The 8,216-nt window shown below is 45.6% G+C and overlaps 1 protein-coding gene across 7 annotated transcripts in view; it reads left to right on the top strand.

The window, feature by feature from the left end:
• The first annotated feature begins 772 nt into the window (after positions 1–772).
• Positions 773–8,216, top strand: part of Pcbp3 (poly(rC) binding protein 3) — a 46,411-nt gene continuing 38,967 nt past the window's right edge. For all 7 annotated transcript variants that reach the window (XM_055607202.1, XM_055607200.1, XM_055607201.1 and 4 more), the window contains exons 1-2: positions 773–843; positions 1,089–1,273. The gene's annotated coding sequence lies outside the window, so the exon portion shown is untranslated. The remainder of the gene's footprint in view (positions 844–1,088; positions 1,274–8,216) is intronic.

The raw sequence follows: 8,216 nt of genomic DNA, 5'->3' as shown, positions 1-8,216 counted from the left end.
GCCATGGATTCCAGACCAGGCCCAGGAATCGCCTCCAGAGCAAGACGGAAGGGCTGAGCCCACTGGTCCCAGCCTTGTCATTTTTTGCCGAGACACTTGAGTGACAGCTGAACAGGTCGTTTAGAATGCTCTCTGAAATCAAATCTGTTTGAGTCCCAAACATCGTTCTAATGTTAACTGTGGCTGGCAAGAGCATTGAATTGCAGAAATCTCCCTTGGCCCGGATGGCCTCGAGGACCTACATACATTGTGAGTCTCTCAAGGAGAATGAAGCAGCTAATCAGCTTTGTCGGCTTCTGCTGCCATGGCCTCATGCAGCCTGATGTGGGCAGTGAGCTGTTAAACACAATAAATCAACTCTGTTTGCCCTTCCCCACCCCACATCCCTTCTAGACAGCTGAGGCCCTGGGTGCAGCCCTGGACAGAGCACAGCTAATGAGAGCAGGCCAGAGCCACTGGCCTTGACGGCACTCACCATGGTTGCGTGGTCACAGATGTGTGGCTGGCGGTGCTCGGCATCGTTGTCTTTGTGAGAGCTCTGATAATGAGGGACTCGGGAAGTGGCACCCACAGCAAAGTGATTGCTGGTGCAAGATCCAGGAGGCCTGTTCTCCATTTCCACATTTCCCCTGAAGTCTCCTTCCCCTCTGAGAAAAACCTCTCCATCAGGATATTTAAAATGTTGTGATCGCTTTCTTCCAGTCTGAAGCACCGGGTTCCTAGCTTTCACTTTTGAGCTGTGTGGAAATGATGCATGACTGGCCTACTGGGGGTCAAGAGCCTGGCCTGGGGACTGCCTGCTGGCTCTCTTCCTAGCACCATCTTGTTCCATGTGAAGCAGAGGTGAATATGCTATTGGGCGAGGGCGGGAAGTGTGTATACACAGACTCACACGCCCCAAGCCCGCTTGGGTGCAGCAGCTGAGCAGCAGTTCTTGTTACAGTAATATTTACGCTACAGCAATATTTACTCTACTAGCATTGTTGATTTGACTGTTATTTAAAAGAATGATTTAGGCAATTTGGTTCTTCAGAATTTCACTGTAGTCTTTCTGGTTATAAATAGAATTTTGCCATTTTAATCTGTAGAGAAATCAAGGGAAGGCTTGGCTCTCGTCAAAATGTGCAACATACTCCTTTTTCCTTCCTACTGACCCACTGTGCCTTCTGGGAGGAATGTGTGGAGCAGCTGCTGAAGAACCGTGATGTCAGGGACAGACTGGGAACTCAGCCACTGGCTTCTAGCCCGGACACAGAGGCGGCCCTGCCCAAAGGTCAGCACTGAAAGCTCTGACAGCAGCACTGCCCTTGGATATGAGGAGCACTGAGGGACGCCATGGAAAGACTCTACCCTATGCTTTCCTTTTCCTTTTTTTTTTTTTTTTTTTTTTTTTTAATTCTGTTAGTTGTCCAAGGAGGTGATGGCCAGTAGGTCTAAACATAAAGGAAGGGGAAGGACATAAAGGAAGGACAAGGCCTGGGGTGTCATGAATGCAAACATAGAGGAAAAAGAATCCTCTGGAGAGGAAGGACAAGGGTGTGAGGACTTCAGCTATCACTCTTTCCTGTCTCTGTCAGCTCATCCTGGCCCTGAAGGCACATTTAGTGCCAGGCAAGAGAAGACTCTGGGCTCTCACAGAGGAAGAGCTTGAGAAAGCCATCACTTATTTGCTATTGCGTGCCACCCCCAGGATGAGGCTCTGCGTGTGAGGATCTGACTGCACGCAATACAGCAAAACCTCTGACAAAAATAATCATGGAGAATGGCCCTCCTCCTCCTCCTCCTCCTCCTCCTCCTCCTCCTCCTCCTCCTCCTCCTCCTCACCCAGCACCCTGCTGTGATATTGTTCTGCTGTGTGTTTTTGTGTGTGTACTGGACACTTGACAGCACATGTTGGCACAACAGAATGTCACTGCAAAACCTCTTGAGGTTGCACTGACATTGGGACTCTAGCAACCAGGAGGCCCTGGGCCTGGCCACCCTGAACTTCCACCTAAGATTTATGCAACATTGATAGGCATATGATAGTGCTCAGAGTAGCCACACTTGACATAAAAAGCCAACAATCTCGACCTACGGTGGGAGAAATGATTGGTAGATACTACAAGGACAGCCCCATGACAGACTGACCAGAGAGGTCAGGTACTAGGAGCCAGAACTTACCTTTTTTAAATAAATGTAAAGACAAAACATTCTACAGGAAATACAAGGTGTAAAAAGTGAAGATTTTAGAACTGAAACAAAACAAAACAAAAACCTAACAACCAAAGTAATGTAGTGTGTGGAGTCATAGCAGAATAGAGGCAGCAGGGGCAGCCTATGACATGGGGACAAACCAGTGCCAGGAAACCAGCCTGGTGGATATAGAACAGATGGGAGGAACTGAATAGTCTGAGACTATGGAACATTACAAAAGATAGGCATAGTTTGTTGTTCCTGTGGATTGTTCACTTATTGGCCTGTAGTATGTTCACACAGACTATTATGCCAATATTTCAAGGCCTACTAGTTTTAAATAATTGAAATCGTATGAAATTTACTTTCTAGTCAGAATGGAATTAAAATGCATGTCAGCATCCATATACTTGAAAAATCAAACCACATACCTCTACATAATGTAATGGTCAAAGAAATAGCAACGGAAATTGGTAGTTTGGACGGTAAAAAATAATAATGCATTAAAGTTTTTCAGAGTAAATATCAGTAAGTCCAGCCTCTAGAAAGACTGAGGAATGCTTCATTGGGAAAGACAAAAGGGCAAACAGTCCTGAGTTTCCACCTGTGGAAATTTAAAACCAAAGCAACCATGCAGAAGGAAGGAAAGGATAAAATAGAGCCCAAAGCCAAGGCTTTCACAGTGGAGCAGCTCAAACGAGAGAGGAAAGCAGTCATTACATTACAAGAACTTGAAAGATTCCCATAGGGTGTTATTTTAGGGATTGGGATCAGGATAGTTTTCCTGGTCCTGTTTACCGGACTTGGGAAGACCCCTTTCCTTCCTCAGCATGCCTTCTCTCCTTCCTGAAAATGCCTGGATTCACACTTCAGGTTGAGCCTTAAGGTGCGGGAATGGTGACTTGGAGGCACAGGGCCAGATTCCCAGGTGTCCTGCCAAGACTTGCCGGGGCCTCTGGTTCTAATGGGCCGGGGCATCGTGTTTCTGATGCCACGTGCTCTACCCCACCATGGCTGAGCCTGTCTCTCACAGAACCCCCACACTTCAAGCCTGTGCCTCTTCCACTGTACACTAACCCCAGCAAACCCTCAGTGAGTAGATCTTGAAGCTATGAACAGGTGAATGCTCTGGGGGCCATGGAGACATATCTGTGATGACTGGCTCACTGCATCAGACACTAAAATCCAGTGTCCCTTTTATAAAATGTGGCAGTATTGCATATACCATTTGCATTTCCTTCTGTATGTTTGTTATCTTCACAATATATGGATACAGCACAAATGTTATATAGTTTTTATGCCATAGCATTTGGAAATAGTGATAAGAAATATCCGTGGGTGTTCAAGGCAGACAAAAGTAACATGGGAGAATGTTCCAGCTGTGCACTAGGGAGACCGAGACTCTGAGCAGTAAGGCCTAGCAGATATGGTCTCAGAACGCTGCTAGGCATGTGGCAAATTCAAGTCTCACCTTGGGGAACCTTTTGAGAATTCCCAGAATGAGAGGTTTCAAATTGCAGTTGCTTAAATCCAAGAATGTAGCTGGAATCCATGGGTATGAGGGACCCTGTAATCTTGGATGTGTATGAGTCTCGAGGGCAGAAATCCTTGAGTTCTGATTTCAGAGTGTTCTGTGAAGCCAGACATTGAGTTGGATTCAGTATTCATGGTATGTGTTGTCTGTTCTTTAAATACGTTTTGAACTCCTTTGGCCCAGGAGTAGGATTTAGTGATGAATGAAGGCCACTGCTGTGGTTTGGGTGCGGCATGAGTGATTCTCCCAGTGTTGGAAACTTGGTCTTCAATGGAGCAGTGTTGAGGTGGCAGTGTTGAGGGATCTGTAATAGGGGGCCCTGGTGCAAGGCAGTTGGGTTATGGGGTACCACCACTAGTAGGGATTGATGGAGGCACCCCAGAGTTAAGTCTTTGAGAACAGTTTGTGAAGGGTGGCCATCGTAGCCTTCTTGGCTTGTGGCCATTTTCCCTTCTGCCATATCTTGAGGCAGCCAGAGGCCTTCACCAAGATGCCAACTTTTTGCTGTTTGGAACTTCCATCCATCAGCATCACGAGCCAAGGCAGGCCTCTTTTGCTCTAGAAAGTATCAGTTCAGTGTGTGTTACAGCGACACAAACCAGACTAACTCAGAGAACACAAGCTCTCTGCCTCCACGGTGGGGAAGAGTGTGTGGTAGGTTGGATGACTGGCCAACACAGGAAGGTCTGGTGACGGTAACAGGCCCAGTAAAATGGGGATGCTGAGAGTGCCCTTCTATAGAAGTCCCTGAGACATAGGTAGGAGAACCCAGCCATCCCCCAAAGGGAGACAGCAAGCTGGGTCAGAGTAGGGGCACAGCAGATAAGACCTTGCGGACAGGCAGGTAACTCTAGGCTGAGCTGCGTGGGTGTGGGAAGACGCGTGAGCAGTCCAGTGAGAGGGTGGTGTGGTCTCACCTGGAGTAGTAAGGGATCAAGCCTTCCATGCCCCACCACGTGCTTCAGGGCAAGAGTCCTGGGAGCTAAGGGTGCAGCTCAGTGCTTGTCCAACACGGAGTCTGTTCTTGACCGTGTGCTACAGAACACAACAGGATCAAGTTTGGCCTCTGGTGTTGTCCGTACGGGTTTCCTACGTTTGCATCTGACTTTCTTATTTTAAAACCCTTGTATGGATACTAAAATGTGTTAAATGCTTTTCTGTTAAACGCAACTCTCTGTTTCTTTCCTCTGTTAATTTTGTGTGGTGCACTGGTTAATTTCTAAAGCCTGTCATTACTGGAAGATTGGCTACTATGCATAATTATTGTCATATGTCGCTAAGTCCTGTTCATTAGTGTTCTCTGTTAATAAAATGACTCAGTCAAGCAAATTAATATATCCGTCGCCTCATATACTTGCCATTTTGTGGTGAGCTCATTCACTACACGTCAGTGATTTTCAAAATATGGAGCTATGAACACTGTGGAATTGTGAACACGGACGACCATGGCATGGGAAACATGATAAGCAGGCCTTCCTCCTGTCTAAAGGTATAAAGATAACTTTATACCTTTAACGAGAATTTCCCAGTCCCCCCATTTTGCCTTTCTATTCTCTGCTTCTTTGAGTTCAGCTTTTTAAAGATTTCACATTTAAGTGAGTTTGTGCAATTTACTTCACTTTATATGATGTCATGCAGGGCCATCCATGTTGGACTGAATGACATGCTTTTTTTGTGGCAGGTTAGTATTCCGTTGTGTATGCGTACAATACTTTTCTTATTAATCATGAGTTGTTGGAATAGTGCTGTGGTGTATATGGAAGTGCAGATGTCTCTGACATATTAATTTCATTTCCTTTAGATCTGTGCCCAAGACTGCAATTTTCAGGTCTATGGTGGTTCTGTTTTTTTTTAAATTTCCATATTGTTTTTCATAATGGTAGAACTAATTACAATTTTACCAGTTATGTGCAGAGTTCTCCTTTCTTCCCTGTTAACATTATTTTAGTCTCTTGATGACAGCCACACTGAAAGGCTTGAGGTGGTGTTTCATTGTGGTTTTCATTTGTAGGTCCCCAATTCTCGTTTTCCTTCTATAGTGAAATGTCTACTAAAGTTCCTGCCAGCCTGTCCTTACCTATTTTGTCATAAGATGTCCTATCTATTTTAGATAACAGCCCACATCAGTGGTTTGGTTTATAGTTATTTTCTCTCTTCTGCTATTTGTTTCCTTTGTTGAGCAGAAGCTTTTAGTTTGATTTAATCTTGTTATCTATTTTTGCTTTTGTTTTCTATGCCTTGGGGAATTATTAAAAAAAAAAATCATTACACATACCAGTGCCACAGAGATTTTTGTCATTTCAAATTTTAGATTTAAGTCTTTTACCCACTGTTTTTGTTTGTTTGTTTGTGTGTGTGTGTGTGTGTGTAATAGTATGTTATAAGAATCCAATTTTATTCTTCAGCACTTGGACACTGTTTTCCCAGCACCTACTCACCGAGGAAGCCACCTTTTTTCTGTGGTCTGTTTCCTGTCGCCAGCATAGGAGCGGTTGTTTTTAATCTACTGTCATTTTTTAAGTTACACTATTTACACTTCATTATTGAGATGTTAGGGCTCAAGTCTCTCATTTCATTTTTAATGTTCTGTTTATTCTTTTACTTATGTGACTTTTAGGGTTTCCTCTTGCCTTCCTGGGAGTTATTAAGCTTTTTTAAAAATTCCATTTCGAATTGTTAATAATTTATGACATCATTTTATCAGTTTGAAGGGAAGGTAGAAAATTTGCCTTCCCTTACCCTGCCCCAAGACACTATTCATATCAGACAGCACAGTAATTTTTACTTTAGTTATTAGAAATAATTTTAGAAACAAGAGAACAGAAGCCTATAGTATTTACTGTCATTTAAAAGCGCTCTTTTTAAAACCATGATTATCAGCACACATTAATTATCCAAACTTATGTGGCGTTCCCTGTGGTTAGTCCATAGGGCTTGTGTGTGTGTGTGTGTGTGTGTGTGTGTTGGTCCTGTCCTTCTCCCCTTCTTTCCACTCACCACATTCTTACCTGCTGTGTTGGCTATCCGTCATACCACTGTTGAGGAAACTTTTGCCCAGCTGTGTTCCTGGACCTGGACCACTCGCAGAGGTTTCTTGGTTTTTCTTCATCCTGAAGTTCTTTCTTCTTTTTGACTCCCAAAAGCCTACTTCTGGACCCCGCAGTTCTCACCTGGCAGCTTTTTCCCCCCTCCAGCTCTGCCTGGTTCCAGTTTCTGCCCATCTCTGCTGTTTCATCGTTAGACCACTGACCTTGCTGCACAGCACTGTTCTACCGTTGCTATTTTTCTTCTACCATGCCTATTCTGTACGTCTTTCATTAATTTGATAAGAATTTTGTCTCTCTGCTGAGCCAATGTCTTCTCATTGGGCAGAACATATCCCCGGGCTAAAGAGATGGCTCAGCGGGTAGGAGTGCTTGCTGTGCAAGCATGAGGAAGTGAGTTTGGATTTCAGCACCAGCAGAAGCTGGATCTGGCCCCATGTCCCCTATAAACCTAGCCCTGAGGAAGGTGGAGAGAGGCAGATCTCTGGGCCTTGCTGGCAGCCTGACTAGCTAAAGAACACACGTTCTGGAGACCCTGCCTCAAAGGAATAAGGTCGAGAGTGATAGAGGAGGGCACCCAGTGTGTTCTTCTGGAGTCCACATGCACAGTACAGAACACACATAGTGCACACACATGCGCACACCACAACACCACACCCAGAATATTTCTGCTTGTTCAGAAGAGCACTTCTATCATGGCTGCTTTACAAATGTCGGCTAGTACTAACCTCTCTGTCAGCTTGGAGTTGGCGTCTGCTCGTTGCCCTTCATCCACCTTGAAGTCTCCATGGGTCTTGTCATGGCAGCTAATTCTCTGTTGAAACTAGAGCATTTGGGCTGTAAGAGCTAAAGCTGGAGACCTCGTGGGAGCCTGCCTTTTCAGCTAGTTTCTCCTGGCTGTGCCCTAGTGGGAAGCTAAAGGGTGGTGGTCCCAGGCTTCTCCTGGTCTTCTGTAGACATCAAGACATGGAGGAACTCCTCACTGCTGAGCCAGAAATCTGTCCCTTGCTGATCCCTCTCTGGCTTTGCAGGATGACATGGTTCCTTCCTGTTCCCCACAGCCTGCACTGCCACCATGAGCCAGGACTCATTGCCCCTGGGATTTGAGTGCCTGATGAGGGCAGGAGGTGCCCCAGCTTGGCTCTGCTTTGAGGAGAGCTTGAATGGACTAGGAGATGCCACTTCAGGGTGCAGCCACACTTACTGCCTCCTACTGATCCTTTGACCGAGGGAGCAGACCTCTGCAGGGCTCTGGTTTCTCTCTCCCCATCAGCAGCTCTAGACTGATGCTTTTTCATCTCCAAGTCAGAGAGACTTAGACAACCTCACTCCCAGTCTACAGAGCATTTGTGCCACCCACTCTGTGACTCTGACACTCTCTCTCTCTCTCTCTCTCTCTCTCTCTCTCTCTCTCTGTGTGTGTGTGTGTGTGTGTGTGTGTGTGTGTGTGTGTGTGTGTGTGT

The sequence above is a fragment of the Psammomys obesus genome, unplaced genomic scaffold (genome assembly GCF_907164565.1).
Source record: "Psammomys obesus unplaced genomic scaffold, mPsaObe1.curated_primary_1811, whole genome shotgun sequence".
In the NCBI taxonomy this organism is placed as follows: domain Eukaryota; kingdom Metazoa; phylum Chordata; class Mammalia; order Rodentia; family Muridae; genus Psammomys; species Psammomys obesus.
The sequence above is the reverse complement of the archived record's forward strand: the minus strand, read 5'-3'. Positions and strand labels throughout refer to the sequence as shown.